Source organism: Bombina bombina, chromosome 3, assembly GCF_027579735.1.
Source record: "Bombina bombina isolate aBomBom1 chromosome 3, aBomBom1.pri, whole genome shotgun sequence".
In the NCBI taxonomy this organism is placed as follows: domain Eukaryota; kingdom Metazoa; phylum Chordata; class Amphibia; order Anura; family Bombinatoridae; genus Bombina; species Bombina bombina.
This window is the reverse complement of record NC_069501.1, coordinates 425,950,755-425,969,556: the sequence shown is the minus strand read 5'-3', so window position 1 is coordinate 425,969,556 and position 18,802 is coordinate 425,950,755. Positions and strand designations below refer to the sequence as shown.

The 18,802-nt window shown below is 38.1% G+C and overlaps 1 protein-coding gene across 1 annotated transcript in view; it reads left to right on the top strand.

Moving 5' to 3' along the window:
• The first annotated feature begins 276 nt into the window (after positions 1-276).
• RAP1A (RAP1A, member of RAS oncogene family) overlaps positions 277-18,802 on the top strand; it is a 268,597-nt gene continuing 250,071 nt past the window's right edge. The window contains exon 1 of the mRNA XM_053706636.1: positions 277-454. The gene's annotated coding sequence lies outside the window, so the exon portion shown is untranslated. The remainder of the gene's footprint in view (positions 455-18,802) is intronic.

Sequence of the window (18,802 nt, the reverse complement as noted above, 5' to 3'; positions counted from 1 at the left end):
ACATACTGATAACCTTATTGACTTCGAGATTCAGCAGACTTGCGAAACATGGCAGCGAAGGGGTTACACTTAAATACTAAACAGCACTGAATAGACCTAGGGGGTCACCCAACTGTTTTCTAACGGTGTAGAGCTACAAGCTAAATCATTTTGCTTATCTCAATTGGCTGTCTGAGCTACACGTCAACTGTGGGTAAGCGCCTGGGAGTACACCACTCGCATTACCCCACCTTTCTCCTCTTCCTCCTCGTGTACGCGCGCCTCGTCACCGTCTTCTGGCTAGGCGGGTTCCCGGAGATTTTAGTGGCCGCTTCGGTTCTGTGTTGTCGTCGTTGTTGCTTGTTCGGCCTCTGACTTTTCAGGAGGGCGGTAGCTCCTTAGTGCTAGGGGCGGAAGGTGTTTGTCTTTAGCTTTGGGGGATCCGGCTGCTCCTGGGTGAAGAGCAAACTTGTAGGTAAGTGGATTTGAAACTGCACGGCGGTGTTATCCGGAAATGTGGGGTGAAAGAAGGCAGTAGCTGATTAGGAAAGGCCGGGGATGAGGCCTTTGGTGACTTGGCTTAGTAAATAGCGCACCACTTGTACTTAACTGCTCCGGATACAGAGGGTTTTTATGGAATTTAAATATCGACACTCAAATCTCTAACTGGGGTTCTCAAATGACAAAGCTACAGTTAATGACTCATCTTTTTAATTAACTTTTTTTGTTTTCATATTTTTTAATCAGATTTTGCAAGTTTACAGAGTGAATTACTAAATTTATCAGACGAGTCCAACTTTTTTAAGCAGCAACATGAACCGTATGGAATGAAGTAACTGTTTTACATAGGAAATTCCAGATTTGACAGTTGATTAAAGAGCTCAGAACTCTCACAACTTTTGTAGTTACACAATTCGCTAAATAACCTGCTACCAAGTCATCATTTATCCAGTTTTACTTTCCTACTTCTGCAATCACTAAGAATAGAAAATAGCTCTCCTTGTACGTATACTGCATACAGATTGTATGTGTAATGCTAAATAGTGCATGGGCTCAGGTTACTGTTATGTTTTTTTGGGACATTTTCTCATTCTCTAGACGTGACACTAAAGGTTATGCTGACATATTGGTTTATTAGTGTTTTATATCCTGTCTGAAATGTCTACGCTTCCAACGTTATCCAAACCATTTTCCTTAAAATTTACGTAGGATTTGGAAACAAACTTGGTGAATAGAGTTCTTTTACTAAACTACTGTTCTGTCACAGTACCTATGTGAGCTAAAACGTTTACAAAAGTAGCACAGTTTGACCTACATTTACATGTATTTGGTTTTGTTTGTTTTTAAAAGACTTTTTTATCTTCTTTATAAGATCTACTGTATTGTCATTTAAAGGGACAGTCAACTCAAAAGTTAACTTTCATGGCTCAGAGTATGCAGATTTAAATAACTTTCCAATTTTTTCTTCTTTTCTGAAATTTTGCATTTGTTGAATAGTAAACCTAGGCAATCTCATAGAAGTTTAGGGGTGTGTTCATATCTAGTATTCTATGACAGCAGTGTTTGCAACAATGTTTGTAGCAAGGTTATACTTTGTTGCCAAGATTTCTGCTATAATGTGCTAAAGACAAAAGAACAAAGCAAATTTGATAATGGAAGTATATTGAAAAAAATATTTACAATTACATGGTCTGCCAATACCATAGGTATTTGGAATGTTGCAAACAACCTTTGATAGACAGCGTGCATGGCTATTTACTATTGCAGTTTGCTTTACTATAGCAGCAATTTACATTGTAAGTTTTGTTTTCATAAGTTTAGCTCAGGACTTGCTACATTTTGCAAACCTTGGAGACATGGCAAAGTGTTGGTTCTGGCTCATTTTTTAACGTCCCAACAGTTTTGTATATGCTAACATCATTTCTTGGCTCCTAAAATGTGTGTGTATGTGTTGAAACTTCAGCATTTCTGACTGGCCGTAATTTTTGTTGTTGTTATAAAACCCTGGTTTACTCAGTGCTAATTTAATAGAGATTTACATATTTTGCACACTTCACTAAATCTGCATTTTTGAAAGGAACACAATAAGCAACTATATGTGTTGCTTCTGGAGATGTATTTTTTGTAAGTTGGTTGCTTCAGTTAGTATTGTGATCACACAAACTTTTTTTTTAAATACATTTTCACATGATGTGTGGAGTTTAAAGCTCTCATGGGAAAATTTGTATTCATCACTCTATTCACTGTGTGGGTTTTTAAATTGGTGGGTGTGGTGGGGGTTGCATGATTTGAGTTTTGACATTTGGTTGAAATGTCAGTTCAGGCGTACCAGACATGATTGCGATTTTGTTGTAAGAGGGCATTCCTCTTGCCAGTGAAGTGTGTGTGTGTGAGAGTGCACATGGTGTTAATTGGCACAAGTCTTCATAATAAGGGTGCGGACACAGCCACAGATACATCAGAAAGGGGGGGGGGGGAAGCAAAGCACATCTGGTTGAATTGTAGTGTTAACATGCAAATGTATGTTAATCAAAAATGACATCAGTTACATTTAACTTTTTTGACATGAAACATGGCATTTTATATAAATATTGGCCTTAATTTAATTGACGGTTCATTGAAACATTTTAAAGCAGACAAAGCCTTGTTATTCCTTAAATGGCATCTGACTTTTTTCATGTAAATGCAGTATGTAGTATGTTGCTGTTCTTTATTTTTTATTTTGTTACTCTTCTGGAGGCTTCTCTTTTTTCATAAAAAAGCAATCTAATTTGCCTGACTGGTAAATTAGGGTTACCCACCCCCTTTGGTTTATATATGTAATAAAGAACTAGAATCCATGTACACAAATGGGTTTAACAATATAACCTTAAAATATAAGTTGGGACGGAGGATCAGTAGTCAATGTTAAAACCAGAAGAAAAGAATATCTTCACCTCCCTAATGTATATTATTGTATGTGGACATTGAGTCTAAAGGAACCTCTATCCCCTGAAGACATTGTTTAGCATACACACACTCTACCATTATATGAATGAGGTTTTACCGTCTTTCAAATAAGGGGTCTTTTGCCTCTCCAGGTGACAGGTAATTGCAATAAAATTGAAATCTTCTGACTAGCCAAAATGACAGCTAACAGAATCCTAAGCATATGAAACAAAAACCAAGATGGCCATCACAAAAGGTATATGAGACCTCTTATTTGAAAGTAGCAATCATGCCCTTTAAAATGAGTGGTCATGTGTCTGACCAGCTGTTAGGTCATTGCCATACCTACAAAATGATTCACAACATTGATACTATTTTATGGGTTCTAAACAGGCCTGTATTATCTTCTCACCACAGAAATATATGAGGGTTCCACCATGCAGAACACTTATCTTATCCTTTGAATTGGGTAAACAATGGCACTGCATTTGGGCAATCTCTCAGATACACGAATATAAGTATGAGTTAGATGTGTTCAGTTATAGTGCATCTCTGTACCTTAGAGGGTGCTTTGCATAATATAATTAACATAGGAGTTGTGGATAAAGGAAGAAAATAAATTATCCACTGCAATATGCACAACAGCACTCTATGCCCTAACTATAGAGGCAGGGATGAGAAAGAAGAATACATTATAACCTTTATTTTAGTTTTAAAAAATGGATAAGAACCCATTTAAAAATGGGATTGGAAGTATATGTGGTATTAAACCTGGGAATCTGTGTGAATTATAAGACTTTGAGCAAGTAACTAATTATAAATCATCCAGGTAATACAGTAGTATTAATAAACCAAGGAGCACCAGTGACAGTTTGATACAATCATGAATAGTCCTGGGTATGGGAACCCAACCTTACATATAATTACATATTCAGGGAACTCCAATAGATACAAAAACCATGCAGGTAGGAGAATCTCCAATATTCCGGTATCCCATCATCTGCTAGGATGTATTATTGGGCTAAAGGAGTACAGTGAACTAGGTTGGGAGTGTGGTGCAGAACCACAATTGGTTGCTAAATCAGTGATTGCTACCAGTCAGATCTAATTTAATCATGGAATTAATAACAGTAGTAAAGTAGTGGATCTTCATAAAGTGAATATATTGATAACGTAATGTTAGTAACAGCAGTAGTAATCTATAGAGTCCAATGCTTAAGAATAGCTTACTAAAGAGTTGAATAATATTCCATAAAGGACTTGTGTGAGGTCAAAGTATTAAAGGGAATTTTGTTGTGCTTATACACGTGTATTATGTTATCTGGATTTCAGATCAAATGGTACAACCCTTATATATAGTTGTAATCGATCCACTTGAGAAGGTAATGTGTGCAAGAGTAACAATCTCTACGGTCACCTATGTTGCAGAGTTAAGCAAGGACGATATAGGGATTATGTTAAAGTAACCCTGTAGATAGTAATCATCAGCCACCCTATTGACATAACTAGTATAGAAATACTAACCACTGATCCACAATGATGACATCAAATCCACTACTGTGACTAAGTAAAGAAATATAGGTAGCAATGCATACATACATCTACACAGTACTGGGTTGGGTTAATGTTGCAATGTGATAGTTTATAAGCGTAACAATTATTACTAAGTTAGTGATTAATAACCACCTGACTGGCATGAGATGTGTTACAATGTTAAGATTATATAAGGGTTGTACCATTTGATCTGAAATCCAGATCACATTATAAAAAACGTGTATAAGCACAACAAATTACCTTTTAATACCTGACACTCGAGTCGTTTATGGAATATTATTCAACTCTTTAGTAAGCTATTCTTAAGCATTGGACTCTATAGATTACTACTGCTGTTACTAACATTACGTAATCAATATATTCACTTCATGAAGATCCACTACTTTACTGCTGTTATATATTCCATGATTAAATTAGGTCTGACTGGTAGCAATTACTGATTTAACAATCAATTAATGGAGATTCTCGTACCTGCATGGTTTTTGTATCTATTGGAGTTCCCTGAATATGTATTATATGTAAGGTTGGGTTCCCATACCTGGGAGTATTTATGATTGTATCAAATAATCACTGGTCGTCCTTGGTTTATTAATACTACTGTAACCTGGATGATTTATAATTAGTTATTTGCTCAAAGGCTTATAATTCACACAGATTCCCAGGTTTAATACCACATATACTTACAATCCCATTTTTAAATTTGTTCTTACCCATTTTTTAATATTTATAAAATAAAGGTTTTATTTTATTCTTCTTTCTCATCCCTGCCTCTATAGTCAGGCCAGAGAGTGCTGTTGTGCATACTGCAGTGGATAATTTTATTTTCTTTTTTTTTTTATTTATCCACAACTCCTGTTTTTTATATCCTTATAGCTGCCAGATTTTCATGATTATTATTATTATTATTAACTGGTCATTTTCTGGTTTTGTTGATTTGAGGATTCATGTTTATCATAAGTAATAGAAATTGCGGGTCTTCAGATAATTACATATTGGCAACTAAACTTGGCTCCTAAAGTTTGGGGTCACAGACCACTGCATAAAAATGTTGAGGCCCCGAACCCCTATAAATCTTGTGTGCCTCCACTAATCCTCCTGACAGTTGTTTTAGCACAGTGCTGGTGGTTAAAGGATTGGTAAGGAGCCTCCCAAAGGAACTCTTGTCTGTCTCAAGAGGTATGGCAGGACACTTTGGAAACAGACGTGACATCAGTTTTTTTTGCCACAACAAAGTGCTCATAGTTTTGATGGAGCAGGAATCTCCTGATGGAATGCACGGGCTGTGCTCTGTCAGTGATGCGGATTTAGTCCTTTTGACCAGCTTGTGTCTGTGATGAAAACTACATTTCTGGCTGAAACTGCACCTCCAGATGGAGAACTGCTTCATCATTGTACGTGACAGTGACATGTTATGCTATGAGAATGTAGGCTTCACAAATTATATCGGCAAAGTGAAGTATTTGTTTTGTGCAGACAGCGAGGTGGCACTATTTGCAACAGAAGGGCATCTTTTATGTGGCATTGGTCAGGCCATGTTTAAAGATACATTTCCATTGGTAACTGGTATAAGGCTATTGCTTTGTGAGCCTTTTTTTTTTCTTTTCTTTAAATCATTATTAAAGGGACAGTCTACTCCAAAATATCTATTGTTTAAGAAGATAGATAATCCCTTTATTACCTTTTCTCTGGTTATGCATAACCAACACGGTTATATTAATATACTTTTTACCTCTGTGGTTACCTTGTATCTAAGACTCTACAGACTGCCTCTTTTATCTCAGTACTATTTACAGGCTTGCATTTTAGCCAATTAGTGCTGACTCATGAAGAACTCCACTGGAGTAAGCACAATGTTATCTATATGGCACCCCACAAACTTGCAGTGTCTTGCTGTGAAAAGCTATAAAAATGCATTTAGATAAAAGGCAGTCTGTAGTGGCTTAGACAGGCAAAATTTTAAAGGTTATTAAAGTGATGGTAAATCCAAGCGTATAACAAACGCTAGGATTTACCATCACTAAAGATAAACAGGTTCTTTCATCGTTTCCTAAAACACATCTGTTAAACTCACCCTATCTGTAAGTCAAGTATATTACCACCCAACTAAAACCAGATCCGCTGTGTTTTACCCCCCCCCCCCCCCTGTATTCCTGGCCGATAGCTGGAATTGTCGGCTTCAGTTGCCAGGGGTAACTAAGCACAGCGTACTGGAATAAAGTGATTTAAAATCAATTAAAAGAAAATACATTTCCTTAAAGGGATACTGTACCCAAAAATTTTCTTTTGTGATTCAGATTGAGCATGACATTTTAAGCAAATTTCTAATTTACTCCTATTATCAAATGTTCTTCATTCTCTTGGTATCTTTATTTGAAATGCAAGAATGTAATTTTAGATGCCGGCCCATTTTTGGTGAACAACCTGGGTTGTCCTTGCTGATTGGATAAATTCATCCACCAATAAAAAAGTGCTGTCTAGAGTACTGAAACCAAAAAAAAAGCTTAGATGCCTTCTTTTTCAAATATTGATAGCAAGAGAACGATGAAAAATTGATAATAGGAGTAAATTAGAAAATTGCTTAAAATTGCATGCTCTTTCTGAATTACAAAAGAAAAAATTTAGGTTCAGTGTCCCTTTACGCTAAAACACAAACTCGTTTCGGCTGTTAAATCTTGGCCTTTTTCAATTTATATAGTTGTGTTATCACAAGCCGAATGCCTGCGACACACCTTTTTAAAACCCCTTAGTGCCGTTATTCCACCAATCGGTACTCCTTATTTCTATCTACCCCTTTATTAGCCAATGATAGCTATTTTATGGTATTGACGTTTTGGCGCCACTCGATTGGACTGCGAGCAAGTCAGCTGCACCAATCATGTGCATCCTGTGTGACACACCTCTCCACCAGCCATATCGTCACAGAGTAATACCTATCATGAATTTGGTCACAGGGATCCGTTCACATGTAGGCGACCAATGGCATTGCTGAAAATCATGTGTGTTGACAGTGATTGTATACATCTGTCAGGCTCACTTAGTGATCTAGAAGATAAGGTTTAAGTATAAACCACAGCTGCTGAGAATGGTTACAATTTGTAATGTTGTAGCGGAGTGATTTATGGGGTACGACATCAATTACTTAATAAGTAATGTGGGACCCCCATTAATCAGATAGCAATTTAGTTTAGAGGTAAGTGTGTAAACTCTACAGCTGCCACATGTGAATTACTTCACTGAAAAGATGCAACAGAGCCACTAACTTACGAAACCAGCATGTTACGCCAGGATGCACTCATAACACAGGGAAGGTATACCAACAGCAATCTATAGGCCTATAATGTGGTACAGTGTCAGAGCATGTGCTTTTAAGGTAACCTAGAGCATACGTGGCAAAGTGGGTACGAGAGCATGTCCTTTTGAGAATCATATAAACAGTGTATACATGAGAGAAGCGTGACAAGGAGTATGGAGGAGACCGGCTGCAGGCCTGCCTAGCGTCTCCAGACGCGAGCGGAGACGGTCAGCTGAGAGCGGTGAGTCCGGAGCTGTAAGCAGAGAGACTGAAGCTGGCGTGTGACGTCACCGCGAGGAAGGATCCGAAGTTCTGGTTTGCAGAGGTGAACGCTTAGCTGCCGCGACAGGCAGAACGATGCAGGAGATAAGACTAGGAGTCGTGTACCGTAGAAGGTAATATCCAAAAGGAATGTGTGAACAGCGTTCACAAGAGTTGGAGCTTAGACTCTGAGAACATGAAGCAATCAATACCAAGCAATTAGACAAGGGCAGCTGAGAATTTATACAGAGATGGAATTGGTTGCTCTGAGTTTTAAAGAGACAGTAGTAGAACACAGTGAAGCAAAACATAAGCATATGATATAACAGGCTTGAAGATCTATTCCTGACAACATCCCATTGCTTGATCTAATACTTCATTGTGGAGCGATTCACTAATTTCAACACATGATTTTTTAAGCCAATCGGATTTCTCCATTTTACGTCCATCCTTTATTTTGACCAACAGTGACAGTTTATTTACTGTATCAGGATACTCCTTAATTTGGCAATGTAGAATTCTTTAACTATAAAAGATTAACTTAGTGCAACACGTGTACCACACAAGTTATAAGATGCATATTGGGGGTTACTTATATTCAGTAACTTCTAAACTATTATGTATACCATATATGCTAATTTTCAGTTATTACATATTAGACGATACTGAATAATATAACTATATAAGGTATGTATTAATCATAATGCATTTTTCAACACAGTTAAAGTTGGGGAAAGTCATGGTTTTATGCATATCATAATAATGTAATTACATCCTATTATTCATGGATTAAGTGCCATTATATTAGTCATTATGTATTGATCCCTATATAGTTAGGAACTGCTGATACATTTTAAAAGACCTGATTACCCATTCTGGGTGCACATCTTATTATGGGTTTCTCATAAACCAAAAGTGTGTTTATACTTATATTTTCCAAAACTGGAACAGAGATAAAAATATTGGATGCCTAACGGGTATATAATATGCCAATTTGCTAGACATGATATAAACGAATATCAACGGTGACATATAAAAGGAATCACCATAGTTTATATGTCAGGCTATACCCTCACGTTAATGCCCAATAAAAATTCAACTTAATATATACAGTATAATTTACACCAATTGTATAAGTAAACCCAGAAATTGTTGTTTTCATTCATGCCGTAAGGCATGACAGAGTTAAGTCTAAATATCCATCTGGCTTCTTTTTTTAGCAATGACTGTTCAGTATCTCCCCCTCTAATACCTGGTTTCAGAGTTTCCAGGCCCCAACATTTAAAGGCTTTAGTATTCCTTTTATGCCGTTGTAAAAAATGTTTGGCAAAACTTTGTTCATATGCTATTTTCTTAGATCTTGAAGCCCACCTCTTTCAGTTTGCATTTTAACAGTTTTTCACCACTAGAGGGTGTTAGTTCACGTATTTCATATAGATAACACTGTGCTCGTGCACGAGAAGTTATCTGGGAGCAGGCACTGATTGGCTAGACTGCAAGTCTGTCAAAAGAACTGAAAAAGGGGCAGTTTGCAGAGGCTTAGATACAAGATAATCACAGAGGTTAAAAGTATATTATTATAACTGTGTTAGTTATGCAAAACTGGGAAATCGGCAATAAAGGGATTATCTATCTTTTAAAACAATAACAATTCTGGTGTAGACTGTCCCTTTAAATGTTCCGTCATTCTTCTTCCCAAGCATCTAGTAGTCATTCCTACATAGAATAAATTGCAATTGCATGATACACCGTAGATGACATCTGTGCTCTTGCATGTTATGTGATTATTGATCGTCCATTTCTTCTGAAACCTGTCAACTATGTTTTTTTTTCTTTACCATATGTTGACATATTTTGCAATTGTCACATGCGATCGACCCTTTGTATATGGGTGTTTTTTTCACATTTCTGTCAAATGACTAGTGGTCAGGCAATCACTAAGATTATTTGCTTTCCTGTAGGTGAAGAGTGACTTTTCTGGGATGACTGACTGTAATTGTTCTTCTGCTTGTAGGACATGCCAATGTTTATGTATTATGTTGGAGATATGATTACTCTGATTGGTAAACGTGGATATAAACCTGAGGGGGTTTGTATTTAGGATCCGTTTTGGCATTAATAGCTTTTGCCTATTTCTGTTGAGAGCTTTATTATAAGATCTTGCTAAAGATTTTCTAGAGTAGAGTTGCTGCTTTATTAAAAGATTCCAACGTGGAACTATTCCTGCTTATCCTTATACCTATAGGTAAACTTAATAGTATTTGGGTGCTAACTATCTGCACATAGAATATTATTGTTTGACGTGGGCTTTTTGTATGTGTCTGATTCCAGATGGTTGTCAACCCTTTTAATAGTTAAGTCCAAAAATTCTATTTTAGTTTCATCAGGCATAGAACCATGACTTTCCCCAACTTTAACTGTGTTGAAAAATACATTATGATTAATACATACCTATAGTAATATTATTCAGTATCGGCTAATACGTAATAACTGAACATTAGCATATATGGTATGAGTGCACATCCAAAATTGTTGTAAATTGAATTGCCTCATAATTCAACCCCGTTTCTATTCAATCTATTATCCTTATACTGAATATAAGTAACCCCCAATATGCATCTTATAATTTGTGTGGTACACGTGTTGCACTAAGTTGATCTTTTATAGTTCAAGAATTCTACATTGCCCAATTAAGGAGTATCCTGATACAGTAAATAAACTGTTGGTCAAAATAAGGGATGGACGTAAAATGGCGAAATCAGATTCTTAAAAAATCATGTGTTGAAATTAGTGAATCGCTCCACAATGAAGTATTAGATCAAGTAATGGGATGTATACAATCACTGTCAACACACATGATTTTCAGCAAAGCCATCGGTCACCTATATGTGAACGGATCCCTGTGACCAAATTCATAATAGGTATTACACTGTGACGATACGGCTGGTGAAGAGTTGTGTCACTCAGGCTGCACATGATTGGTGCAGCTGACTTTCTCGCAGTCCAATAGAGTGGCGTCTAAGAATAACCAACACATCAATACCATAAAATAGTTATTGGCTAATAAAGGGGTAGATAGGAATAAGGAGTATTGATTGGTGGAATAACGGTGCTAATAGTTTTTTAAAAAGAGGCGTGTCGCAGGCATTCGGTTTGTCATAACACAAATTCATCCACATTGAAAAAGGCAGATTTAACGGCTGAAACACGTTTGTGCTTTAGCTTAAGTTCATTTCTTTTAATTGATTTTAGCTCCCTTTATTCCAGTACGCTGTGGTTAGTTACCCCTGGCACCTGATGCCGACTATTCCAGCTATCGGACAGGAATACAGGGGGGTAACACACAGCGGTTCTGGTTTTAGTTGGGTGGTAATCCTTAGGAGGTTTATAGGTGGGGGTAGTTGTTCAGTGATTGTATCACTGTCATATACTTAACAATTTTAACCAAATTCAATAAAGTTTTATTTTAAACATATACATTACCTTTTATAGCTGTTGTAAAACAGCATATTGATACAATTTTATATAGGAGTAAGAGTGCTCATCAATCCCTTCTCATCCCTTTCTCCGTCCCATTTTTCATTTTATTTAAAGGGGCAGCACCAAGGTCATACACACCTTTAATTCCTATACTTTACTAGTACACAGTGCCAATATTGTATCTCCTTTTTCAGTTTCCTTCTAGACCAGCAGCACGGCTGACACGCATGGCTGTTGGTTTAGAGGTGAAAACGTCACCTCATTGAAGAAGAGAGCTGTGCCGCGGGCAGCCGGAGGCACTGAGTTAGCGATACTTGCCTTACAGATAGGGCGAGTTTAACATAGTTTCTTTCATCGTTACCTAAATAACTGTTTGTTTATTTTTAGTGATGGTTAAGCAAATGGATGTTATTATTTTTTTTTTTTTTTGTTTGCTCTTAGTTTGTTTTCTCAGCAGCTGTATCATCGGCGCATCATATTGGGGTGCTGAATTCTGAAAGTTTATATGTATGTCCCTCCATGAGTTTTCAGTTCCTTACTCGCATATCATCTCTTAAAGGGGCTTGAAACCCAAACAAGTTCATGATTCAGATAAAGCATGCAAGTTTAAAAAACATTAACTTCTATTATCAAATTTAATGTATCTTGTTATCGTTTGCTGAAAAGCAGGGAATTACACTCAGGAGTGTTCACGTGTCTGGAGCACTGTGGCAGCAGTTTTGCAAGAATGTTATCTATTTCCAAGAGCACTAGATGGCAGCACTTATTTCCTGCCATGCAGTGCTCCAGCCACCTACCTAGGTATCTCTTCATAAAAGAATACTATAGGAGCAAAGAAAATTTTGATAATATAAGTAAATTGGAAACATTTTGAAAATTTTATGCTCTTTCTGAATCGCAGAAGACAAATTTTGGGTTTCACATCCCTTTAAAGTGGTCCAAAATGGATTTAAGTAGCCTTTACATCAGGGCTCGACAAACCCCAGGAAGCCACTAATTCCTAGAATTTCACCCCTGGCTTCTAACTTTTTGGCTTATTCTCCATATACAGTTGCAAGAAAAAGTATGTGAACCCTTTGGAATGATATGGATTTCTGCACAAATTGGTCATAAAATGTGATCTGATCATCATCTAAGTCACAACAATAGACAATCACAGTCTGCTTAAACTAATAACACACAAAGAATGAAATGTTGCATGTTTTTATTGAACACACCATGTAAACATTCACAGTGCAGGTGGAAAAAGTATGTGAACCCCTAGACTGACATCTCCAAGAGCTAATTGGAGTGAGATGTCGGCCAACTGGAGTCCAATCAATGAGATGAGATTGGAGGTGTTGGTTACAGCTGCCCTGCCCTATAAAAAACACACCAGTTCTGGGTTTGCTTTTCACAAGAAGCATTGCCTGATGTGAATGATGCCTCGCACAAAAGAGCTCTCAGAAGACCTACGATTAAGAATTGTTGACTTGCATAAAGCTGGAAAGGGTTATAAAAGTACCTCCAAAGGCCTTGCTGTTCATTAGTCCACGGTAAGACAAATTGTCTATAAATGGAGAAAGTTCAGCACTGCTGCTACTCTCCCTAGAAGTGGCCGTCCTGTAAAGATGACTGCAAGAGCACAGCGCAGACTGCTCAATGAGGTGAAGAAGAATCCTAGAGTGTCGGCTAAAGACTTACAAAAGTCACTGGCAAATGCTAACATCCCTGTTAGCGAATCTACAATACGTAAAACACTAAACAAGAATGATTTCATGGGAGGATACCAGAGAGGAAGCCACTGCTGTCCAAACAAAACATTGCTGCACGTTTTCAATTTGCACAAGAGCACCTGGATGTTCCACAGCAGTACTGGCAAAATATTCTGTGGACAGATGAAACCAAAGTTTAGTTGTTTGGAAGAAACACACACTATGTGTGGCGAAAAAGAGGCACAGCACACCAACATCAAAACCTCATCCCAACTGTAAAGTATGGTGGTGGGGGCATCATGGTTTGGGGCTGCTTTGCTGGGTCAGGGCCTGGACGGATTGCTATCATCAAAGGAAAAATGAATTCCCAAGTTTATCAAGACATTTTGCAGGAGAACTTAAGGCTATCTGTTTACCAGCTGAAGCTCAACAGAAGATGGCTGTTGCAACAGGACAATGACCCAAAGCATACTTCTGAAGTGGCCCAGTCAGAGTCCTGACCTCAACCCCATTGAGATGCTGTGGTATGACCTCAAGAAAGCGATTCACACCAGACATCCCAAGAATATTGCTGAACTAAAACAGTTCTGTAAAGAGGAATGGTCAAGAATTACTCCTGACTGTTGTGCACGTCTGATCTGCAACTACAGGAAACGTTTGAAGTTATTGCTGCCAAGGAGGTTCAACCAGTTATTAAATCCAAGGGTTCACATACTTTTTCCACCTGCACTGTGAATGTTTACATGGTGTGTTCAATAAAAACATGGCAACATTTCATTCTTTGTGTGTTATTAGTTTAAGCAGACTGTGATTGTCTATTGTTGTGACTTAGGGCTAGATTTATCAACGCTGAGGCGTACAGGGGCGTGTACGCTCGGCTCGCCTGTGGCGGGGCGAAATTACCCGCAGGTAATTAACATTGCACACGAGCGCAATTTTGCGCTTGCGTGCAATCCCGCCCCTTGCCCGCGCACAGCCAATCACGCGCAGGCAGGAGCTGTCAATCTCCTCGGTCGGAAATTGAATTTCGCCATAATAGAGGTGGCGAAGATGTTAGGGAAGCAGCGGTCTGGTGACCGCTGCTTGATAAATCACGGCGAGCAAGTTCTTGAGAGAACTTGCAGCTGTAGAGGCTTGATAAATCGAGCCCTTAGATGATGATCAGAACACATTTTATGACCAATTTGTGCAGAAATCCATATCATTCCAAAGGGTTCACATACTTTTTCTTGCAACTGTATCTATACAAATACTATTGTCTGGCTCCTAAAAATGTCTGGCTCCTAAATATTCTTACTGGCTCTTAAATTTTAAACGGATTTATTGACCTCTGATTCACGTTGTATATGCTTATTCATAATTTACCTCTCTGACTACTATTTTTTTTTCTTTGTTCACAGTGCCTTTAAATATTTCCCCACATATTCTAAAGTATTATGTTTAGCAAAATTTATTGTATGCACATCAACCCTGTCTCTGTCTCTAAACATCATACATATTGCTGTTGTGTAAGAAATAATATATTATATGGTTAGAATCAAATTAAATCCAGCTTTTTTTTTTTGTTACAAGTTTGTTTGTTATGATGATTGTTTTTTTTTTTAAGGTTGGCTATATTTATTTTATCAACTTGGGAACAGATATAATTATGATTTGTGGAGGGAAATATATTCTTTGCATGTATGTAAGAAGGATATATGCAGAACACTGTATGAGGGGGCTAAATTCTACCCCCCCCCCCCCTGCATTGGGTGTTAAAAAATCATGACATGGTTGTTCAAAAATTAAAATTGTTTTATACTCGTAATGTTTATCCAGTGTTTTCCCCAGGACCAATTTAGGGCCAGATTATGAGTGGAGCTTGAAATGTGTACAATGGAAATGCGACTTGTATACACATATTAAGTTATTAATACATAAATATATATGCGCATATACATATTTATATTTTTTTTTTTTTTTTTAAAGAATTTTTATTGAAGTTTCAGAAAGAACAGAGAATACAGAATACAACAACATTTGCCCAATCGTAGGATAAATATTAGAATACAACATAAGAATTGTGACATCTATCATATCTGTTAGGTCAATAGAGGCGTAACTGAGCTATATATCAAGGTAAGTCATACATTTTTAGGGCTCACAGGTATAAACTTAATCATAACAATACAATAAGACTAGCTCTAACAAGTAAAAACCCATGTTGTATCTAGGAAAGTATCCAAAATATAACTGGGCAAACTGGGATGAAACTTCATTTTATATTTTAATAATTGTAAACTGGTCTCCACATCACCAGGATGAATATAGTGGGGAGTTCTGCGATGATGTGGGGAGTTAGCTTTGAAAGTGACCACAGAGAGGTCGTAGAACACTGGAAGGAAGAGGGATTACAGTGGGCAAGAGCCACTCGAATTGTGGGAGAGGGAGGGGGAGGAAAAAGTAGGGGGGGCGGACCCCACTTTGGCAAGGTTGCAGTGTGGGTTTATTTATATGTCTATGTGTGCCCTATATGTACAGGACTATGGCTAAGATAGGGAACTATGAGAGGCATCTTATGCTTTATGTGTATCTATGGTGTGAGGGTACAGTGATTCTGGTTGCGCAGCCTCTGAGATCAAGTACAGGGGTAATTTTATGTTGGCACATGGAGCTAGGAAGGGTGAAGAGTTGGGCTTAGGGAATACAGATTATTAATAATACGCTTTGTGCGGGGAGCAGGTTTTCAGTGTTTTTAGCTGTGACTGATTAGTGAATCAGTTATTATACCGGGTATTATTTAGGGCCTAATTCCTAGAAGGGTATGTAGAGCTGAAATAGGGACTAATAGAATATTGCTTAACTACTATCTCAAGACTAAGTCTGTATGTATATCCGGGTTATAGGAGTTTATGAGGGCTGAATTGTATAATTGTAGGAGGCTATGATTACCACTTGCTTCAAAAGATGTAGGGGTATTCTCTAGAGGAAGCCAGGCAACTCACATATAACCATGTTCCAGTGCATGTGACCGAGGGATAAAACAATGAGTTAGCTGTCTCAATAAATATGTACTGTACTAGATACATAGATTAAATATAGAAACTCCCTTTAAGACATATTATAAACCTGCAGCCTGTGAGAACTATACAGTAAATATTAGAAGTGACACAAAAGAGCACCATTAGTAATTAAGATATAACAGTATGAGCTGTGAAATACAATAGACCAAACTGTCCCATTAAAACATATCAGAAGCATCAGGCCAAGAGGACCAAGCTCCAGAATATTCTAAGTTATGTCATAGATGATAGAAATAGGGTGTGCTAACAATACATATATTCATATGTCAGACCTGGGTAATAGTTGCTGTGTAATTTAATAACGTTACATGCTCGTGTCTGATTTGTAGTTACACGGGTGAGACAAACGTCTGCAATGCCTGAAGGAATGTACTGCCAACGTCCCAAGAATGACCACAGAGTAGCAATATGAAAAGGGGAGTTAGGGTAATAACGAGTCAGCTCTATCAATGTCCGGTCTTACAGCCGACTTAGACAGGTACCGCTCGGTTAACCCATACCACATTTATCCAGTACAGACCTTTGTGCGGATTCAAGTGCTCTGCTGGGAATGTAAAACATACCCCTTGCTGGGAGAGAAGTAACAATCTCCCTGGTGTTAAGGATGATGGGAGCTCCGGAAAAGTGAAGCAGTTCTCTTGCTGTATAACGGGAGGCACTGAGTGCGACCATCAGCGCTGCCACCTTCCTCTTACTGATGGTACTTGTGATGGTTGCTGCAAAGCCATGAGTAGTGCACTGCGGGCTCCTAAAAGGACCATCTCTAGCGAAGCCTTGCGCCATGCTGGAATGGGTTAAAGTTCCTACCCCGAAGTTGTCAGTGCTCATATCGCAGGTCGTGTCTCTAAATATTGAGATGGATTGAGTTGCCCCAAATAAGTAAGTCCCAATAGCTGGAATGTTCACTGGGAGCCAAGGTTTGGTATTGTAGGGAGCTGCTGCGGCCATAGATTTCTCGGCTTGAATACGCTGCGTGTGAGTATAGGGTATTGCCACAGTATCTAGCTTAGTCGGTGCGAGGAGGCTGATACCAGGGTCCGATGTGTGTCTTAAGCTGCAACCTCTCGTGGTCTCTGCCATGCCATCAGAGGAAGTCGGCACCTTATCCGGGGTCACAGGTGGGATTGTAGTGTGATCCTTGCCCCATTGTATGGGATCTGTGCATGCGGCTGAGAATTCCAGCTGTGGCATGAAAGCCGATAGTAACGAGAGGAAATCTTCTTTCAGGCTTCTATAATGCCTCTCAAAGAGCTGCTGGGTTTGACGCTCCCATAAGTCTAGAGCTTCCATAGTAATATGATGTAAGTGCAGGTATTCTCCGGTGGCTCCACGTGGCTGAACCTAGATAGCGGATAAAGAGTTTTCCAATTGTGCGCTCACCGGAAGATTTATCTCATACTTTTAGGCAAATATAGTGATAAGTTGGTTATCTAGGATGATATAATAAAGGCTCAGACCCCCTGAATATGATTTAAAGTATATAACTATATCTAAGGGCCTAGAGCTCTGTAAAAACACGTCTGTCTGCCTCTGTTGTTGGCTCCGCCCCCCTACATATTTATATTTTAATCACAGTCCCCATGGACCGCAATGCAAAGGCAATTTATTAGTTCCTTATTTTTCTAACACCCCACATCTGCACACTTTAACCCCTAAAACTGTTTCATCCAGTTACTTTAAAATACAAAAATATATATTTTTTATTAAACAGTACACTTTATTTTGGGCAGCTTTGGGGAATTTTTTTTCCATTGACCGGAGATCTGATCTCTGGTTAATGAATTGAGCACAAAGTGCTATCACAAGTTAGAGGTAGTATTAACCAGCCACTTGTAATGGCTGGTTATTTAACGTGTGCCTGTAAACGGGCAAATATAATTATAGAAATAAATTGGAAACTTTTTTTTAGAATGGCAACATTTGTCTGAATACCAAAATATTTTATTTTGGATTTTATATCCCTTTAAGTACCATTTATAAATAACAGAAAATTGTATAATATTGCAAAGTATTCCATTACCCCCACCTGGCTATTACATAATGCCACCCAGGTGGCAACGTTTTCTATGGAGATAACTGCACTTGGTTTCTAAATTTTTGGGTTAGCTCCTAGGTTTGATCATATTTGTCATGCACAAAAATTACATGCTCTAATTCTGAGAATTGCTGGTCATTATCAGGCACAGCTAGTTAGCCGATTGGAAGTGACACAACCCAGCCAGTTACCAGCTGTGAATTTCTATATAGAATGACCTTTTTTTTTTTTTTTTTTTTTTTTTTTTTTTACTACTTTTGATTTTGGACAAGGTAAGGGACATAATTAGCAAAATGTGTTGTCACCCCACTGTGGAATCAGACATTTTGAATTACTTTAACCCTTCAATGCACTTGACGCGCTATAGGTTTTCGTCATGCAGGGGGATAGCTGTTAAAAACGTAATTTACAGCGATCCCACACACTACAGGCCGTGACGTTACAATTGGGCTGAACCAATATATATAATGTCTCATATTTCTACGTCACAGAAACCTGACATTTTAACAGGGGTGTG